We start from the raw sequence: 6866 nt of genomic DNA on the forward strand, positions 1-6866 counted from the left end.
AAGAAATGGTCCGAGAGGGTCCATGGAGACAGGTTCAAACGGTGTTAAGGGTGCTTGATAGACTGTAATATGCCGGGCGGGTTCAGAGGTGACGTCGTTGTATAAGCTGGCACTCATGGCACATCCAAGGTATCGCTTTATACACCAGGCAAGCTTGAGGCAGTAGTATTTCTGCCGCACTCTAGTAAATATTCGCGCGAATCCATGGTGCCCGGAGGTCACTTGTCATGAGAAGCGAGGAGGATCTCATCGCGGAGGGCGGCTGGTATTACCAGGACGTAATGTTTACCAGTGGAGGCGTAGTTTTTATTGTAAAACACACCAGATCGAAGCAGAGGGACGGAAGTCCGCGCGCCAGGAGAGAGGATACCGATCGATGGTGACCTTCTATGTGCTTTCTGAGCAGAATCCATCCTCCGTCCACAATTTGTTTTGCGATGATTTCAGACGATGTGAATGCATCAAGGAACGCGTTCTCTTCTGCGTTGTCTTGGTAAAGCTGCACGCATGCGCGTGACACGCTGTCAGCGTCGGTGTGTCTGCGGCCAGTAGGGTAAGAGATAGTGAAATTATATTCCTCTAAACGCAAGGCCGAATGATCTAGCCGACCACATGGTTCCTTCAAATTCGTCAACCAGCACAACGAGTGGCGGTCTGTTATAACCTGAAACTGCCAGCCGTCCAGATAGGGGGATCTTTGTGCAGGCCTAAAATTACATTCTGGTTGTAGAAAGTGTGTGGCTACCATAAGCAATTAATTTTTCAGCGTGTTTCTGGCACTCAACTAGATCGCTCCAGGGCCGATATTGCTGGCGTCCTTGGCAGTATTGTCGTCGAAATGTCAAGCAATGGCGGTGACTGTAGCCGACGTCATAGATGGTCAAAAACAGCTTGTTGATCAGTGCCCTACAAAAATGGCTCCTCATCTTCAGTCGAGCGCGTCAGAGAACTAGCCAGCGTAGCAAACGTTTTGATAAAAAGTGGTAGTACAAACAAATGCCTCGAAATCTCAGATGGCTTTGTTTATCAGTGGGGACCGCAAAGTCCGCTACGAAAGAAATTTTCTGCGGGTCTCGCCGGGCTCCCTCGGCGCTGACGACGTGCCCGGAAATTTTTTATTTAGTTATTGGGCAAGACAGCACAGTTGGGTTGATGAGCAGTAACCCTCTCGTTTTCTTCATTCAGACCCTATGCTTTTGGCTTTATGTCAACGACTGTGCCTATACGGTGTACGGATCCCTTCCGGGGTACTGACGCCGTCCGTTTTTCTGGGTTACCAGCGCAACATTGATCCGTGGATCCGGACTGCTTACTACAGGATGTTCAACCAGCTGGAATTTCTTAGCAGTGCGCCGCCCGGAAGCGCGCCATGAAGCAAAGCGGCATCGATGTCACCTGCCTATAGATACGGGGACCCGCCCTACCTCAGCATTGAGCGTGCCAGCAGCACAGCTGAGATGAGGAGCAGTAACCCTCTCGTTCTTTTTTCAGGCCCTTTACTTTTGCCTACGGTGTCCGGATCCCCTAAGGAGTACTGATGCAGTCCACTGTGCTGCGTGATCAGCAGTACATCGATCCGTGGAATCGGACAGCTTACTACAGGGTGCTCAACCAGCTTGAATTTCTCGAAAGCGCCAGGAAGCCCAAGAAACCGTTTCGGTAAATGTTTCCTAGTAATAACCTATTTCTTTTAGTGCTCCCGTTCCCACGGCACACCTGCTCTAACATGTTTGAATGCCTCACCTTTTTAATGTGCCCGCTGCTGTTTGCCGGCGATTTGGAATCTAATCCAGGCTATACTTTGCAAGATGTGCCGAGTGAAGTGCGCAAGATTGCTACTGATGGAAATGAGAATAAAAACAAAAACAGGGCCACTAACGAGTACTTACAAGCAATCCGCACGAAGCTCGACTCGTTATCCCTTCTAGAATGTAGAATATCTGGCATTGAATAAAGAGAGGTGTCTAGAAAGCAGCGTGAACAAATTACTACTTCAAGTTGATTACCTACACAACATGAGTAGGAGGTGCAATGCATTTTGTCTACAGGATAAAGAAATAAACTACTCAGGACCTCAAGACTGAAGTAATAGAGGGCGTTATAGCTACCAGCATAGGTGTGACAATCAGGGGAGTTGAAAGAATTCATTGTCTAGGCGCAGCAAGAGCCAACAAAATCCGACCTGTCATCCTGAAGTTGTTCAATTTTTGTAACAAAGCTAAAATCTCCCAAAACTGCTATAGATTGAAGGATTCCGGAATATAAGCAAGCGAAGCTTTTTCGCCACGACTGCGTAGCACCCGAACAAGGATTTAGGACAGCTGAAAACCAAACAAAGATAAAGGCGGCAAAGTTTCTTTGGTCTTTGACAAGATTAAAGTTTACGATGTGCTGTACACCTAAGATGATAATGAAACGAAAGTAGCTTTTGGAAAGAAACATGCAACACGCAGCAAAACAGCTGCCAATATAAATTCCAGAAGTGTCGTCAATAAAGCAACAGAAATCGAAGCCTTTTTTATCGAACGTAACCCTGACGTTATCCCCATAACAGAAACTTGGCTTTCTCCAAGTATATCTGATGTGAATATTTTCCCTCCTGACTATAATTCATGCTTAAAGACGGAGGTGCACGCGGCAGTAGAGTGGCAATCTTGATCAATGTTAGTACACATGCGACGTCCATGCAAGCTGTAGACGGCGTTGAAGCGCTGTGGTGTAAAGTCACTGTTGGACACAATGCGTAATTTATTTAGGCCGATGTATCGGCCACCCGAACCGTTATGCCTGATGGCAGACTACATGGAACATCACTTAAGTGATCAAAAAATGATGTTCTCAGAGGCAATTTTAACCCTTTAACCAGCAGACCAACAATATTGTTGACCCACTATAGTCAGCCACAAAAGGCCTCTCCCTAAAATTTAGAAGCTGATCATCTAAATTTAGCCTTTTTGTGAAGTAGGCTCTAAAATAAAGATGTATGAGTCGTAAATAGATAGCCCGTAATGACCGTGTTCAACCTCAAAGTGCAGTCTTCTTCTTTGCGCGCGCGCCACGTTGGCAGCGTTCTGGCCTCAACAGCAGCCGGTATACGAAGGTAAGGGTGGCGACAATTTTATTTCTTTGTAGAGGCGTCTCTAAACGTGGCTCTTGCAGAATTGTATAACCTAGTTTGCAACAGAAGCGGCAGTGCAGGACAAAATATATAGTCTACAAAATTGTTGAGCTGCCAGAACAAGGTAAAAATTTACCGTCAATGATGTGCAGTCGGCTGTTTGTTTTTATATCCACAATTGGTTTGAACGTGATACAGGACACGTAAATGTACACAGAAACTTTGTTTAGAACTAGCTCTGCATTGCCGCTTGTATATGAGCTGCTCAAGGTCACTTGTTTTTGTAGGGAAGGGTTTATGGTGGGAATTTGAGTACTCGTGTTCATATAAAGGTGAAATGAGCACTGCGGAACGTTAGCTTTTCATCACTTATCTTTTGGTTTTCTTTTGCCGGCAAGTAACATACTTATCTTCTTATAGCCATGGAAACAACGCTGTTTTATGGAAGTCGCATTGAACACAGCAGGTCAGAGGGCGCTGTGCTCTCTGCCATAACGGTGTGTCAGGCTTTAGGTGCCCCAAATGTGACGTCTTTTTGTGCCTGAAAAGCGGCAACAACTGTTTTCTTCAATTCCACCTCAAGTAGGACATGACTGATGCATGTCAGTTTGCCAGCTTTGTGCTCCCTATCTTGGGAGATCAACAAAATTGTTGGCATACTGTATTTTTTGAAATCCTTGTTCAAACGCATTCCCATTTTTCAAACGCATTCCCATTTTTTTTTATGTACATTTAGACGAATAAAAACTAATACAAACCAAGGAAAAAATACAGCATCGCTCTATCTGGTCTTGCCAGTTAAAGGGTTAAACTTCCTTGCATCAACTGGGAAAACCTTCACCATGGTAACATAGATGCACTGCGCTCAAAAGTGCTGCTTGATATCTTTTTTAAGTTCGGTCTTATTCAAGTAATCCGGGACCCAATGCTCGTTACGAATACAAGCACCAGTACTCTTGACCTTACGTTTATTAGCGACAAAGTTCATTTAGCTAACTATTCATGCGAGGTAGTATGCTGTGTTTCATATCACAAGGCTACATTATGCACCCTGCCATTAAGCAAACCGAGTTCCGTTCATAGACGAAATGCATGGATTTTCGCCTGGTCCAAAGCGGACGATGTCAGTATACTTGACCATTTGGAACTTTCATACTCACATTTTATTCCAGTTCTCAAATTGCCACAGTGTCTGTAAACTAGTTATGGCTGACACTTGTAAATATGGTGCAAGATTGCTTATCTAGGTATATACCGAAGAAAACGAAGCCAATACACCGAGCAAAGCATAAATAACAAGATCAAATATACATCTTAAACGCAACATAGCTCGATTATCGACTTCAGATACCACGTTACGCTGGTAAAATCCGCAGCCATTACCAAGCACTAAAACAAGCCGTGAAAGCAGCGAAGCATGAGATTTTAATGTCACATTAACTAATTTTATCAGGACAGCTCCTCATAAATTCTGGTTGTATCTGAACTCAAGGTCTGAAAAGAGTAAAAATTATCCCAATGTAGCACCAAACACAGCCACACCCTTTAACATTTACTTTACATCTGTGTTTTCGCTTGATGATAAATCATCCATGTGCTAGAATCCCAAAGTTATGACAACAGCAATATACTCGAGGAAATAACATTTATTGAAGAAGGAATATTGGCGTTGCTACTCTGTATTCAAACAAGGAAATTGACTGGTCAGACAGTATATCAAATCCATTTCTGAAAAGGTATGCTCAATAAATTTCAAAACACTTGCTAGTTATATGCAATAAATCAATAGAAACTGCAAAACTACCAGAAATGTGGAAAATAGAAAAAGTGATCCCGATATGATAGAAAAACAGCGCAAAAGACGTGCATGGAGGTGAAGAACATGACAGGACGGGGTATAGGCATGTGGTTGATTACATGGTCAACAGGAATCTTAAGGTGGCTCTCTCAGATAAAGACGGTCGTTTCGTTATATTGTCTGGGCATGTGTACAACCAGAAGGCGCTAGAGGCTGTTGAGAGAAATTTTAGGGTGGTGTCAACGGACACTACGAAGGTCAAGAGAGAGGCTTTGCGCCTGTTAGGAGAAATGAATTTAGGCAAATTGGCTACTGATGTAAGAGACGCTAAATCAGGGTGTCTGGACATATCCTTTTCTGTGAAAACTCATAAACCCGGGGAACCTTTTAGGGCAATAATTTCTGAGAAAGGCTCCTGGCAATGTGTCGTTTCAAACTATTTGCAGAAACACTTGTCTACTTTGATTTTTGAAGATCCGTATCTCGTAAAAAACTCTGAGAAAGTGGTAGAGTACTTGAAAATAGAAAATCCAGGGGAGTGCTCGGCAGTTAGCACCGATGTTGAGGATCTATTTTATTCGATCTCTCATGAAGTTCTCATGACCAGTCTGCGAATGTGCATTTCGGAACAAAATGATGAAATAGCTTTTGGTAACAGCTGTGGTATATCAACTGGGTCTTTTTTGGAATTGACTTCTTTTTACTTAAAAAGTATGTTTGTTGAATTTGGCAGTGCCGTGTACACCCAGAAATCAGGCATCTGTATTGGTTCAAAGGTCGCTCCTGTTCTAAGTGACATTTTTCTAAGCAGAGTAGACGAATTCATTGCCAATAACTTGCAAGGGCTGGGAATAAGAACCTTTCGGTATGTTGATGATTTCCTGGTCTTTTACAAAGGTTGCAATAGTGGCTCAACACCAATGAATGTTCTTAAAGTTTTTCAAGAGCAAGGGCTGGGACTGAGATTTACATTTGAACGAATGTCACAAGAGAACGAACTGCGTTTTCTAGACCTCACTTTGAAGTTTTGTGCCCATCATGTTTGTTGGCGGTATTCGCCTAGGAGTGCAAAGCCTCTGCTAGATTATGGATCGCAACATTCTAAGCTAGTAAAATGGCATTGCTTTGTCCAGCCTGGGGGCGGTCTTGTCTAAGCAATGCTTTCATAATATGCGAATAAGCTTTAATGAACAACTGTCGAGGCTAGCGAATGCAGGATTTCTTGTTCACTTCATATTAAGAGTTTGTGATAAATTAATCACAAAAGTAAAACAGTCGTGCGCGGGTTCACAGGAGCAGGAAGGGGCTGGACAGAGGGATACAAAAAGATTTGTGGCCCTGCCATACGTGCATGGCCTTTCACACAATTTGAAAAATGTAGCCAGAAGGTTTAATGTTAGTGTTAGTTTTCTCGTAATAAAATAAACTGTCAAAAATATGTAGCATTGTTAAGAACAAAGCAGCGAAAAAAGTCCGGGAAACAAACACGTGTCGGGTGAAGCATAACTTTTCCTATGTTCCATGTAAAGTAGGACTGATATATAAGACTCCGTTATCTTGTGATAAAGTGTATGTGGGTCAAACAGGCAGATGTATCAATGTCGCGTTACGAGAGCACGAGAGATCATTAGAGATTGGTAGAGGATCTAATCTAGTTGTACATTGTAAGGGATGTGATGGCTGCCATCATTCCTAACAAAGACAGTTATTTTTGATTCCCATCCGGCACAGATTAACCGGGAAATCATTGAGGTCAGGCATATCATTCGATTGGGTGCAAATTGCGTTAGTGAACCGTCAATCGCTTTAACAGATAATGATGTTGAGTTTCTTGAACTTGCTGTGTGTGGGGGGTCATCGTGATTCTCTTGTTTAATGTGCGGTTTGGTGCTGCTTGGCTGGGTTATATATCTGTGTTTTTTTTTTTTTCAATAAACTTCAGTTGTGAGT

The sequence above is a fragment of the Amblyomma maculatum genome, chromosome 5, assembly GCF_055883805.1.
Source record: "Amblyomma maculatum isolate TAMU_Amacu chromosome 5, ASM5588380v1, whole genome shotgun sequence".
Taxonomy (NCBI): Eukaryota; Metazoa; Arthropoda; class Arachnida; order Ixodida; family Ixodidae; genus Amblyomma; species Amblyomma maculatum.